Genomic DNA, 12714 nt, shown 5'->3' with positions numbered 1-12714 from the left:
GCGGAACGCTCTATTGGATGGAAATAAGAACAACGCGACTTGAAGATTGGATACAATGAAAATAGGGAAAAAGCATTGTCCTTACAATGGTAACAGAATATATATAAAAAATGTACCAAAAAATAAGACAAATGCTCAAAAAATCACTAACACCAAAATAGCAAAATTGGAACAAATTCATCTGGAATAATCTAAGTACTTTCTGTATTTTAAGTACTTTTTAAGTTATTCCAAAAACCCTGTATGTTCAGATTTCACTATGCTATTAAGAAATTAAATAAATCTATAAGTTACAAGTGTTCATACAAAATCTTGACTTTAATGTAAAAATCAAATTAAAATTCTCTCGCACAGGGAGATAAAGAGAGAGAGAGTGAGGGGCCATCTCTTATGACTCCCAAGAACACAACAAACGCGAACAGTCTCTGATATCCAAAAATTGCTCTCGTTGTATGGAAACTTCGGAGTGTACCTTCTCTAAAATGGCAGTAACATTAACCAGGCGTTTTGGGGCCAGGTTTCTTTTCTAAATCTTTATAATTCTCTTTTAAAATTAAAGGAATAATTATTTAAAACATAACTGCAAGCATCGAGTGTCGTCATTTCCGTCACAAACACTTCCCCCAACAAATTCTCTTTTGACACACATCAAGAGATATAAAGTTAATTTATCAGTAATATTAAACAGTTTCATAACAAAAAAATCTCTAATTACTTAAATGAAATGAAAGGTATCATATACGAAAGTCAAACGTTTCAGAGAAAGGTCTTACAAAAGATGATGCAATCATCTCGTGATTTATCGACAAAGACGAACAAGTTCAATAGTATCATGTGCAGCATAAGGTTGTTTAAAAAAAATTAAAACCATGCGGCCCCAAATGACGAATCTCAAATTCTCAAGTTCGTTCTTGCGAACAAGGAAATTTCTCTCCCTGTTCACATTCTACGTTATTCTTAACTTTAAATAAATTATGCTTTTGTGAATTCTGAACACACATTATCTGAGCATATTAACTCTAAGCAAACTAGTATTGAATCCGAAAATATTGGAAACGCTTTTACAATATTTCATTCAATTACTGAAGGGAAAGATATGTGTTGTGAAATACACACATACACACACAAACACACACACACACACACACACACACACACACACACATATATATATATATATATATATATATATATATATATATATATATATATATATATATATATATATATATATATATATATAAAAGGTAGTTGAAAATGTTTCTAAAAAAAATTTGTAATTGTAGTGTGGCCACAGATAAAAATGTGGATATGAATGACCTTCCATGCTTGCAGCTGTTATCAGGCGTAAAGACAGTGCAAGAGGAACTGTGATGCCTAAACCGAAATTGCATTCAATGGCGTAGCTAGCGTTTCATCAGGGTGGGGGGTGGGGGACCAGGTGGGACCAAGCTATTTTATGGGGGAGCCAATGAAAATGGCATAAAACTTATATAAAAACTATATAATTAGTAAAAGATACTACCTTCTCAAATGTATATATCCATGTAATAAAGCAAAATAATAACATTAATAACGAGTAAACATGCATTCGAAATTATGGAGTTCAATTACCTATTTCTCAACTCTTACCATATGCAAATGTAAAGTAAATTTTGCTCACAACTTCGTTCAAAACTGTATATATATATATATATATATATATATATATATATATATATATATATATATATATATATATATATATATATATATATATATATATATATATATATATATATATATATATATATATATATATATATATATATATATATATATGTATATATATATATATATATATATATATATATATATATATATATATATATATATATATATATATATATATATATATAGCAGATGAAAGAGGGGGAATGGCTAATAATATGCTTAAAGTGCCAATATAATGTAAATGAAGTCATATATCTCTTCTTGCTTATAGACAAGCGGTGGTGCAGTACAAGTTCACTTGAAGAAAGGTATTTGTTGACCAAGCAATTTGACTCAGAGATCATTCGCCCGGTCGTGAGGCATGTACGTTTGTTTGTAGGCGTGTTGCAGGCCTACTAGCTCGGGGCACTTGTGAAAGACGCATTCTTTGAGTTGAACGAGAATAGATCAAGCGGTTACTTCGAGTGTCGGGAGAAAACGCCCATCGTAAAGGTAGGACATATTCTATAAAAAAAAACTTAGAAAAACTGTTACCTTTTGAAAAGAGAGAGAAGTGTGAAATACTCTCTTTACGTGAATACTTTGAAAAGAGTGATGTGGGGGATATGTTTTCATACCTGTTATCTTTATTACAGATGGGTCCAATACCATGGTTGATTAGAAACGGGATTCTCTAACCTGACTAATACAAGACTTAGTGACATTTTGGGTTTGGGAGTGAAACCTTAGTCAGGAGGGTAGAATGTTATCTTACTGGTTTCTTTATTGTCAGATTTGGGTTTTTATGCCATTATGACTTGTTAATCATTTTGTTCTATGTTATAATGAACTGCTTTGGGAAATAAATAGTATATTTTTTGTATTTACGCAGTCTTAATAAGCCTAGTGACATGGTTGCAGACAGGGCACCGTTGGCAACAGGTAAGAGTTCCCAGTTTGTGTAGTTTAGGGAATAAGGGGGGGGTTACAGTGGTGGCAGCTTAAAAGGCTTTTTCTATATTTTATAAGCTGTACGTACGCTCCGAAGAGACTGGTGACCAGTTAGAAATAGGGGGTCTCTTCCTTTTTTTTTTGGTAGGAAAAGGGGTTATTAATCATGTCACAGGCAACTCGGGGTCCTTTTTGCTGATTCAATGTGTTCGACAGAGAGAAGCTGTCCCTCAGACTTCCTCTCCCAAGCCAAGTCAGTTTCGATTTCTTGAGGTTACGGAATAAAGGTGTTTTAAAAAACGTGAAGAGGAAAAGTTAAATTTTTGACATAGTAAAGTGTTTCGCAGTTCGCGCATATTTGTGGTGTGTATACGAATTCAGTTCCCGGTCATATGAAGACGTGAGTGTATTTTCGAGTTTTTTCTTTCTTATTTTGTTTCTTTTTATATTTTGGGTATTTTTTTTTACCCTTTTGTTGTTGTTCATGTTCCTTGTAATTGTTTGTGGCGAACTTACCTGAGTGAATTTTTGCTGCGAGTCATGCCGTAGAGAGAGAGAGAGAGAGAGAGAGAGAGAGAGAGAGAGAGAGAGAGAGAGAGGGAACTGGGGACGGGGCCCGCTTACCTTTTGTTATCCATTATTGGGGGAAAATGTGTGTTGATTTTTCTTGATTGGGTTTAGTGTATATAAATACATTGATGTTATTGAGATCGGGGAAGCTTATTAAACAAAACAGCCTTCGGAAACAGGATAAAATGGCGGATACTAAACCTACGACGCTACTACATCACGTGTCGAACATTATTGCTGGCATCAGCCCATTCAAAGGGATTGTAGATGGCTTACTGTCACAACCTGTAAATATATTCATGGAAGGCGTCAATAACTATTTAGCGGGAAAGAATATAGTAGACGATGTAGAGGCATTTAGAGAGGCGAAAGCTTTGCTAGATTTCAATAAGGGACACCTCAGTCATAGGTCAAGGAGTTTCCAATTTACAAAATGTTGTACCTGGACAGACTTGCAAGCATTTTTGAAAACAGCATATGGCTCAAAGAAACGCGGAGATATGGTGAGAGACTTTTGAGGTCTTTATATACTGTGGAAAGACACTAATAGCCTTGTAGAACATAGTTCAAAGCTGTTTGACGCAGTGGCAGATTGGGTAGGAAAATTGAAAACATCTAAATGGGTTACATGGGATAATCTCCCTCTAAATAATGTTCATAAACTGATCTATTTTTCCCTGCTCTTACACGAGGTACCCGATGCAATAGTGGATAGCTTTGATGAAAAGATTGAGCCTACCTCAGACGAAGAATTACTTTATACCCAAATAGATTAACACAGGTCTAAATGTCCCACCGTAGATAGCACAATTTTTAACGAGACAGGCCCGAGTGATAGAGTACAGAGAGACACGGAACTTTCTCCTCATCGTCAGTGCGCAAAAGTTGAGTATAACAAAAGATCGATCGATCAAAAGCAACAGCAGTTGCGTTGTTTCAACTGCAATAAACCAGGACATCCAAAGAAATTGTGTAGGGTTAAATATTGGGGAATGTGTAAAAGTACTGATCATGCGAGGCCTACACCTCAAGGTTCTGGTAATTATAATGTGAGAAATTCCCAGGCAGGTCAAACCAGAGGGCAAAGGGATCGGCGAAATTTTTGGAAGCCCGATCAACAAAAAGAGTACAGGTGATGTGGATCTCCTGGTGTTTATAGACACAGGGGCCTCAATAAATCTAATGGACTATAATTTGTATCAATCCATGTTTTCCAATTACCCTTTGCAGCCCTCAACGGAGACAGTGTGTGATATGCAAGCCCATAGATTAAATACCCTGGGTTGGGTTCAAATACAGTTTACTCTCGGTGACAGAGTGTTAACAGAACCTTTTTTGGTAATAAAAGGAATTGCGTTAGGTAATAAAATCTTGTTGGGTCATCCTGCTTGTAGGAGACACAAGATTTCGATCCATGCGGGTGCTAATGGGATAACAGTCGGAAAGCTGGGTTATTTCATACCATATGAGGACGTGAATAGAATGGAGGACATGGAGGTTATTGAAAGAGGAGAGGTACTTGGTGGTATTAACCCTTTAACCGTTTAGTACGTATATATACGTAGCACGCCAACGCTACGAGCCGTTTAGTACGTATATATACGATTGATTTTTCCCACCTTTCTTTCAAGGTAAATCCTCTATAATGTATTCTCTCTAGGTCCGAGGAAGTGTTGTTGACCTTATCCAAACAAAAACACTTCCTCCCGAACCCCTTTTTATCATAATTTTCCTGATTTTGTATATCTAAAGCGGGAATTCGCCAATCACTTGGCTGAGTCGCTATGTAGCGAGAGAACACGCTGCTGGCTGGTCGTTCATTTACACGGAATTTTGGTCTTTCAACGCAGGGGGTAAAAGGGCTATAATCCTTTCTAAGCCAACTTAGAAACAATGAAATGCGATAAGTACGTACTTGTAGTTTATTGACATTTTTCCCACTGAAATATAAAAAAATGAACTGGAACGTTACAAAACAAAAGGTTAGATGTAGAATGCACAAACTTTCATTCATGAAACAATACTCTAAATGAAAGTTATGTACAAAATTCTTACACAACAAACATTGTTGAAAATTCATTCGACAGTGAGAATGATGAAAACGAAAACAGGGCTAGCAAGGTGAAGACAATAAAGTAAGATATGTGAATGATTGTCAGTAATTTCCTGTCCTAAGATTTTAGTCGTGTAGAGAGAGAGAGAGAGAGAGAGAGAGAGAGAGATAACTGTTTTCTTTGTATTCATATATATATATATATATATATATATATATATAATACATATATGAATATGTATATAATATATTATATAGTATATATACATATATATATATATATAGATATATATATATATATGAATATGTATATATAATATATATATATATATATATATATATATATACATATTCATATATATATATATATATATATATATATATATATAATATATATATATAGATATATTATGAATATGTATGAGTGCTATGTATGTAATTACATTTATAGTGCACACAGAAACACTTCCCGACTTACAATCTCAATACAGATAATCTGCATCCCACAATTGGGGGTTCTTTAATCTGGTCATAAAATCCTACTTATCCCTCCCCCGGGCCGTCCAGAAGAAAGAGGTTCCGGGACAAGACCATCGCTTGAGGAAAAATAACAGTATTTTTTTTTTTTCATCGCCTAGTTTCATTTTTTTCATCGGTGAATCTGGGCTAGACATTGGGAGTTCGTATGATTTATTTAGGTGATTAGAAACTAGATTATCTTCACCCTACCTTTTTATCAAAGCAGTTTACTAATATATTGATTTCAAATTCTTCAAGATTTCTTGTTCATTTTACGTCTTCGCGGTTAGATACGTAGAACCTAGCATGGAAAGGTGTGGCAGCGTGTTTCCGCCACATCTTCCCGACATTCGAACTTGGGCAAGGTTTTATGAATAAAACCTGGGAAAAGTAGCAGCGTCTAAAACGTACATGTCCATGGTAATTTTGGTTTGACAATGATACGGATTACTGGCGAATACAGAAATTTGTACGGCAGCACCGTAGTTGATATTGAATGAAATGATCGGTTGTTGTTGTTTACAGCTCCAGTTACCTCCCACCCGTGACGAATTTGATGCGCTTGGTATTAGGGTCTGGAATTATAACGAGTCCTTTTGAAAGATTCCAGTTCCTTCTATCATTGACGATGGTCAGTTCGGAATTCCATTGTCGACAGTCAAAAGTCACGGGGACAATAAAAGTCGTTTACCTGTACAAAAGAGAGATCACTAAATCCACCATTGCCCATGAAACAAGGAACTGGAATCGGTGAAAAGGACTCTGGATAATCCAAGGCACCACTCTCTAACTAATGCTCGAGTGGTTCCACCCACCAAACTCGATGCAGGTGGAAGGAAAGGAGAGATGAAAACAACAACTGATCATTACCTTGGACATGCTTTTCTCTCTCTCTCTCTCTCTCTCTCTCTCTCTCTCTCTCTCTCTCTCTCTCTCTCTCTTTGATTATATATATATATATATATATATTATTAATTAATTATTTTTATTTTATTGACATTTATTGTAAGTGTGAAATAAATAAATCATAGACTCAGCTGAAAGATTGTAATTTTACTCTGTGCTCAGTACATGTAACGTTTATGTGGCTTCATCCTAAATAATTGTTTCTTATTGTTTCTTATTTATATTTTTAAATCGGTGAAATATATAATTCCCACAGGATTTTCCACTTCTTCATATTAGTAATATAACTTCTTGAGCTTACCTTTCTCTTGAATAATATATATATATAAAATTAATTATAATAATTATATTATAATTAATAAATATTAATAATATATATAGAATATATTAAATATTTATATATATATATATATATATAGATAATATATAATATACATATATAGTATAATATATATGTATATAATATATATATATATAATTAATATATATTATATATTATATATTATATATATATATATATATATATTAATAATAATATATATATTATAATATATTTTATAATATATATATAATCTCACTTTTTTTCTATGTACAAAACGGACATGCATCGTGGATGATGCAAAAATTAATAACAAACCTAGCTTTAGCTTCAGCCCAAAGACTGGATTATACGGACTACAAAATGCGAGATCTTTTGGAATCAACTTTATTACATACCATTATTATGGCTTGTCAAAGAAAAATCTGATGATATGTAAGAGCAATAACTGGAAGGGCAATTGTTGTATCCTATTATTTATAAATTCTAGAGCGTCAAATGAAGAAAGGGTTTTATGTACAACGAATAAACCTCCTTACACGAAAAAATGCACGTGTGTCTGTTCTAAGAGAATGTTTTTTTCCAATGGCCCCACGTTGATAATCCTAAAGCCAAGAGATAAATTATTATTACTGACAGTTTTGTTAGCGTCAATGTTTGCTGCCCGCACTCTTGGCTGACAGCTGGGGCACCAAAGCTGCTTCCCATAGCAAACGGTTATTGGGTTAAGAAAGAACTTTCTCTTATAGCAATATTAAAAGGCAACAAAATGAATGTTGGCGATGTCTAAGCTGTTATTGATTGGTTTTGGTTACGAGCAGTGGGTTATATATTTTGCAATTATTATTGCAATAAAACATTTTTAGAAGATAACGTGGAATTTTGCTATTGATGGGTAAAAATGAAGCCTATTGCTTATGTTGACGGTATGTAAGTAAAGTAATGATTAAGGAAAATTTATAGTTGTTTGTATTAAAGATAAAACTGATGACTTATTGTGCTTATTGTACGTAGCTGGTCATCATCATATCTTAATGTCGGTTACCACTAGAACTTAAAAAAGAAAAAAATAATAAATCGATTAAATTACATCATCACAGACGAAGGATTATATGTTCAATTGACCATCGATCGCTAAGGTTCAGTGACCGAAATGAATCACCTATATACATAAAACCTTGAGACTACCATTGGGCCATGAGTAGGTACCTAGCGTAGTTTTAGCATTCCCGTTTACATCAAAGTTATGGAATATATTCTGTAAATACCTATGAGCCAATCACAATAGTTTAACTCTCAAAACAGCTAAGTAATCAAGTTACGACTCCTTACGAAACTTGCACGTAACTTCACATTGACGTCACCAGGCAGCAGCGCCCTTCCCTGAAGGCCTACGTGGATTACGAATTAATGTAAGGATGCTTCAAACGTCACTTATACGAGTATAGATTCAACCAACGCCCTTACCAACATGAGCCGTAGGCACTCTTTTTCCTGGTAAACGTCGTCTTCATGAAATGAAATATTCAAGTCACCACACTTACTACCTAATCCATGCCAAATATGATACATAGTACGTTAGCTTTTACGTGTGTATTACATTCACTTATATCTGTGGTTCTCAATCTTTTTCTGCAGAGCCGGTCTTATAGATTATTCTAAAAGAATGACCAGAAGGAAGATATCTGCTAGAATACATCTAGATATCCGACTATTTGCCCGCTTTGACAGAGATCTTCCAATAGAAGTATCTTCATCAAGGGACAATGCATACTTGAAGGAAAAGTTCCCTCTTTCTGCAGAGCCGGTCTTCTAGATTATTCTCACAGAATGACCAGAAGGAAGACATCAGCTGGAATAGATCTAGATATCCAACTATTTGCCCGCTTTGACGGAGATCTTCCATTAGAAGTATCTTCATCAAGGGACAGAGCATTCTTGAAGGAAGAGTTCCCTCTTTCTGCAGATCCGGTCTTCTAGATTATTCCCACAGAATGACCAGAAGGAAGACATCTACTAGACTAGATCTAGATATCCGACTATTTGCCCTCTTTGACAAAGATCTTCCATTAGAAGTATCTTCATCAAGGGACAGAGCATACTCGAAGGAAGAGTTCCCTCTTTCTGCAGAGCCGGTCTTCTAGATTATTCTCACAGAATTACCATAAGGAAGACATATGCTAGAATAGATCTAGATATCTGACTATTTGCCCGCTTTGACAGATATCTTCCATTAGAAGTATCTTCATCAAGGGACAATGCATACTTGAAGGAAAAGTTCCCTCTTTCTGCAGAGCCGGTCTTCTAGATTATTCTCACAGAATGACCAGAAGGAAGACATCAGCTGGAATAGATCTAGATATCCAACTATTTGCCCGCTTTGACGGAGATATTCATTAGAAGTATCTTCATCAAGGGACAGAGCATACTTGAAGGAAGAGTTCCCTCTTTCTGGTGAGCCGGTCTTCTAGATTATTCCCACAGAATGACCAGAAGGAAGACATCTACTAGAATAGATCTAGATATTTGACTATTTGCCCGCTTTGACAAAGATCTTCCATTAGAAGTATCTTCATCAAGGGACAGAGCTACTCGAAGGAAGAGTCTCTTTCTGCAGAGCCGGTCTTCTAGATTATCCTCACAAAATGACCAGAAGGAAGACATCTGCTAGAATAGATCTAGATATCCGACTATTTGCCCGCTTTGACAGAGATATGCCATTAGAAGTATCTTCATCAAGGGACAGAGCATACTCGAGGGAAAAGTTCCCTCTTTCTGCAGATCCGGTCTTCTAGATCATTCTCACAGAATGACCAGAAGGAAGACATTGCTAGAATAGATCTAGATACCCGACTATTTGCCCGCTTTGACAGAGATCTTCCATTTGAAGCATCTTCATCAAGGGACAGAGCATACTCAAAGGAATAGTTCCATATTTCTGCAGAGCCAGTCTTCTAGATTATGCCCACAGAATGACCAGAAGGAAGACATCTGCTAGAATAGATCTGGATATCCGGCTATTTGCCCTCTTTGACAGAGATCTTCCATTAGAAGTATCTTCATCAAAGGACAGAGCATACTCGAAGGAAGAATTCCCTCTTTTTGCAGAGCCGGTCTTTCAGATTATTCCCACAGAATGACCAGAAGGAAGACATCTGCTAGAATACATCTAGATATCCTACTATTTGCACCCGCTTTGACCAGAGATCTTCCATTGAGAAGTATCTTCATCAATGGACAGAGTATACTTGAAGGAAGAGTTCCCTCTTTCTGCAGAGCCGGTCTTCTAGATTATTCCCACCGAACGACCAGAAGGAAGACATCTGCTAGAATAGATCTAGATATCCAACAATTTGCCCGCTTTGACAGAGATCTTCCATTAGAAGTATCTTCATCAAGGGACAGAGCATACTTGAAGGAAGAGTTCCCTCTTTCTGCAGAGCCGGTCTTCTAGATTATTCCCACAGAATGACCAGAAGGTAGACATTGCTAGAATAGATCTAGATATCCGAATACTTGCCCGCTTTGACAGAAATCTTCCATTAGAAGTATCTTCATCAAGGGACAGAGCATACTTGAAGGAAGAGTTCCCTCTTTCTGCAGAGCCGGTCTTCTAGATTATTCTCACAGAATGACCAGAAGGAAGACATCTGCTAGAATACATCTAGATATCCTACTATTTGCCCGCTTTGACAGAGAGCTTCCCATTAGAAGTATCTTTCATCAAAGGGACAGAGCATACTTGAAGGAAGAGTTCCCTCTTTCTGCAGAGCCGGTCTTCTAGATTATTCTCACAGAATGACCAGAAGGTAGACATCTGCTAAAATAGATTTGGATATCCGACTATTTGCCCGCTTAGACAGAGATCTTCCATTAGAAGTATCTTCATCGAGGGACAGAGCATACTCGAAGGAAGAGTTCCCTCTTTCTGCAGAGCCGGTCTTCTAGATTATTCTCACAGAATGACCAGAAGGAAGATATCTGCTAGAATAAATCTAGATATCCGACTATTTGCCCGCTTTGACAGAGATCTTCCATTAGAAGTATCTTCATCAAGGGACAGAGCATACTTGAAGGAAAAGTTCCCTCTTTCTGCAGAGCCGGTCTTCTAGATTATTCTCACAGAATGACCAGAAGGAAGACATCAGCTAGAATAGATCTAGATATCCAACTATTTGCCCGCTTTCACAGAGATCTTCCATTAGAAGTATCTTCATCAAGTGACAGAGCATACTCGAAGGAAGAGTTCCCTCTTTCTGCAGAGCCGGTCTTCTAGATTATTCCCACAGAATGACCAGAAGGAAAACATCTACTAGAATACATCTAGATATCCTACTATTTGCTTGCTTTGACAGAGATCTTCCATTAGAAGTATCTTCATCAATGGACAGAGCATACTTGAAGGAAGAGTTCCCTCTTTCTGCAGAGCCGGTCTTCTAGATTATTCCCACCGTATGACCAGAAGGAAGATATCTGCTAGAATAGATCTAGATATCCAACAATTTGCCCGCATTGAAAGAGATCTTCCATTAGAAGTATCTTCTCAAGGGACAGAGCATACTTGAAGGAAGAATTTCCTCTTTCTGCAGAGCTTGTCTTCTAGATTATTCCCACTGAATGACCAGAAGGTACACATTGCTAGAATAGATCTAGATATCCGAATACTTGCCCGCTTTGACAGAAATCCCTCCATTAGAAGATCTTCATCAAGGACAGAGCATACTCCAAGGAAGAGTTCCCTTTTTCTGAGAGCCGGTCTTTCTAGATTATTCTCACAGAATGACCAGAAGGAAGACATCTGCTAGAATAAATCTAGATATCCTACTATTTGCCCGCTTTGACAGAGATCTTCCATTAGAAGTATCTTCATCGAGGGACAGAGCATACTTGAAAGAAGAGTTCCCTCTTTCTGCAGAGCAGGTCATCTAGATTATTCTCACAGAATGACCAGAAGGAAGACATCTTCTTGAATACATCTAGATATCCTACTATTTGCCCGCTTTGACAGAGATCTTCCATTAGAAGTATCTTCATCAAGGGACAGAGCATACTTGAAGAAAGAGTTCCCTCTTTCTGCAGAGCCGGTCTTCTAGATTATTCTCACACAATGACCAGAAGGTAGACATCTGCTAGAATAGATTAGGATATCCTATTTGCCCGCTTTGACAGAGATCTTCCATTAGAAGTATCTTCATCAAGGGACAGAGCATACTGTAAGGAAGAGTTCCCTTTTTCTGCAGAGCCGATCTTCTAGATTATTCTCAAAGAATGACCAGAAGGAATACATCAGCTAGAAGAGATTTAGATATCCGGACTATTTGCCCGCCTTTGACAGAGTTCTGTTCCGATTTAGAAGGTAATCTTCATCACGGGACACGAACATTATTTGATAAGGGAAAAGTTCCCTCTTTTCTTTACAGGAGCCGGGTTCTTCTAGATTATTCTCACAGAATGAGCAGAAGGAAGAGATCATCTAGAATAGATCAGGATATCCACCTATTTGCCCGCTTTGACAGAGATCTTCCATTAGAAGTATCTTCATTAAGGGACAGAGCATACTCGAAGGAAGAGTTCCCTCTTTCTGCAGAGCCGGTCTTATAGATTATTCTCACACAATGACCAGAAGGAAGACATCCACTAGAATAGATCTAGATATTTGACTATTTGCCCGCTTTGACAAAGATCTTCCATTAGAAGTATCTTC

This window comes from Macrobrachium nipponense, chromosome 23, assembly GCF_015104395.2.
Source record: "Macrobrachium nipponense isolate FS-2020 chromosome 23, ASM1510439v2, whole genome shotgun sequence".
NCBI lineage: Eukaryota > Metazoa > Arthropoda > Malacostraca > Decapoda > Palaemonidae > Macrobrachium > Macrobrachium nipponense.
Note: the sequence above shows the minus strand (reverse complement) of the source record.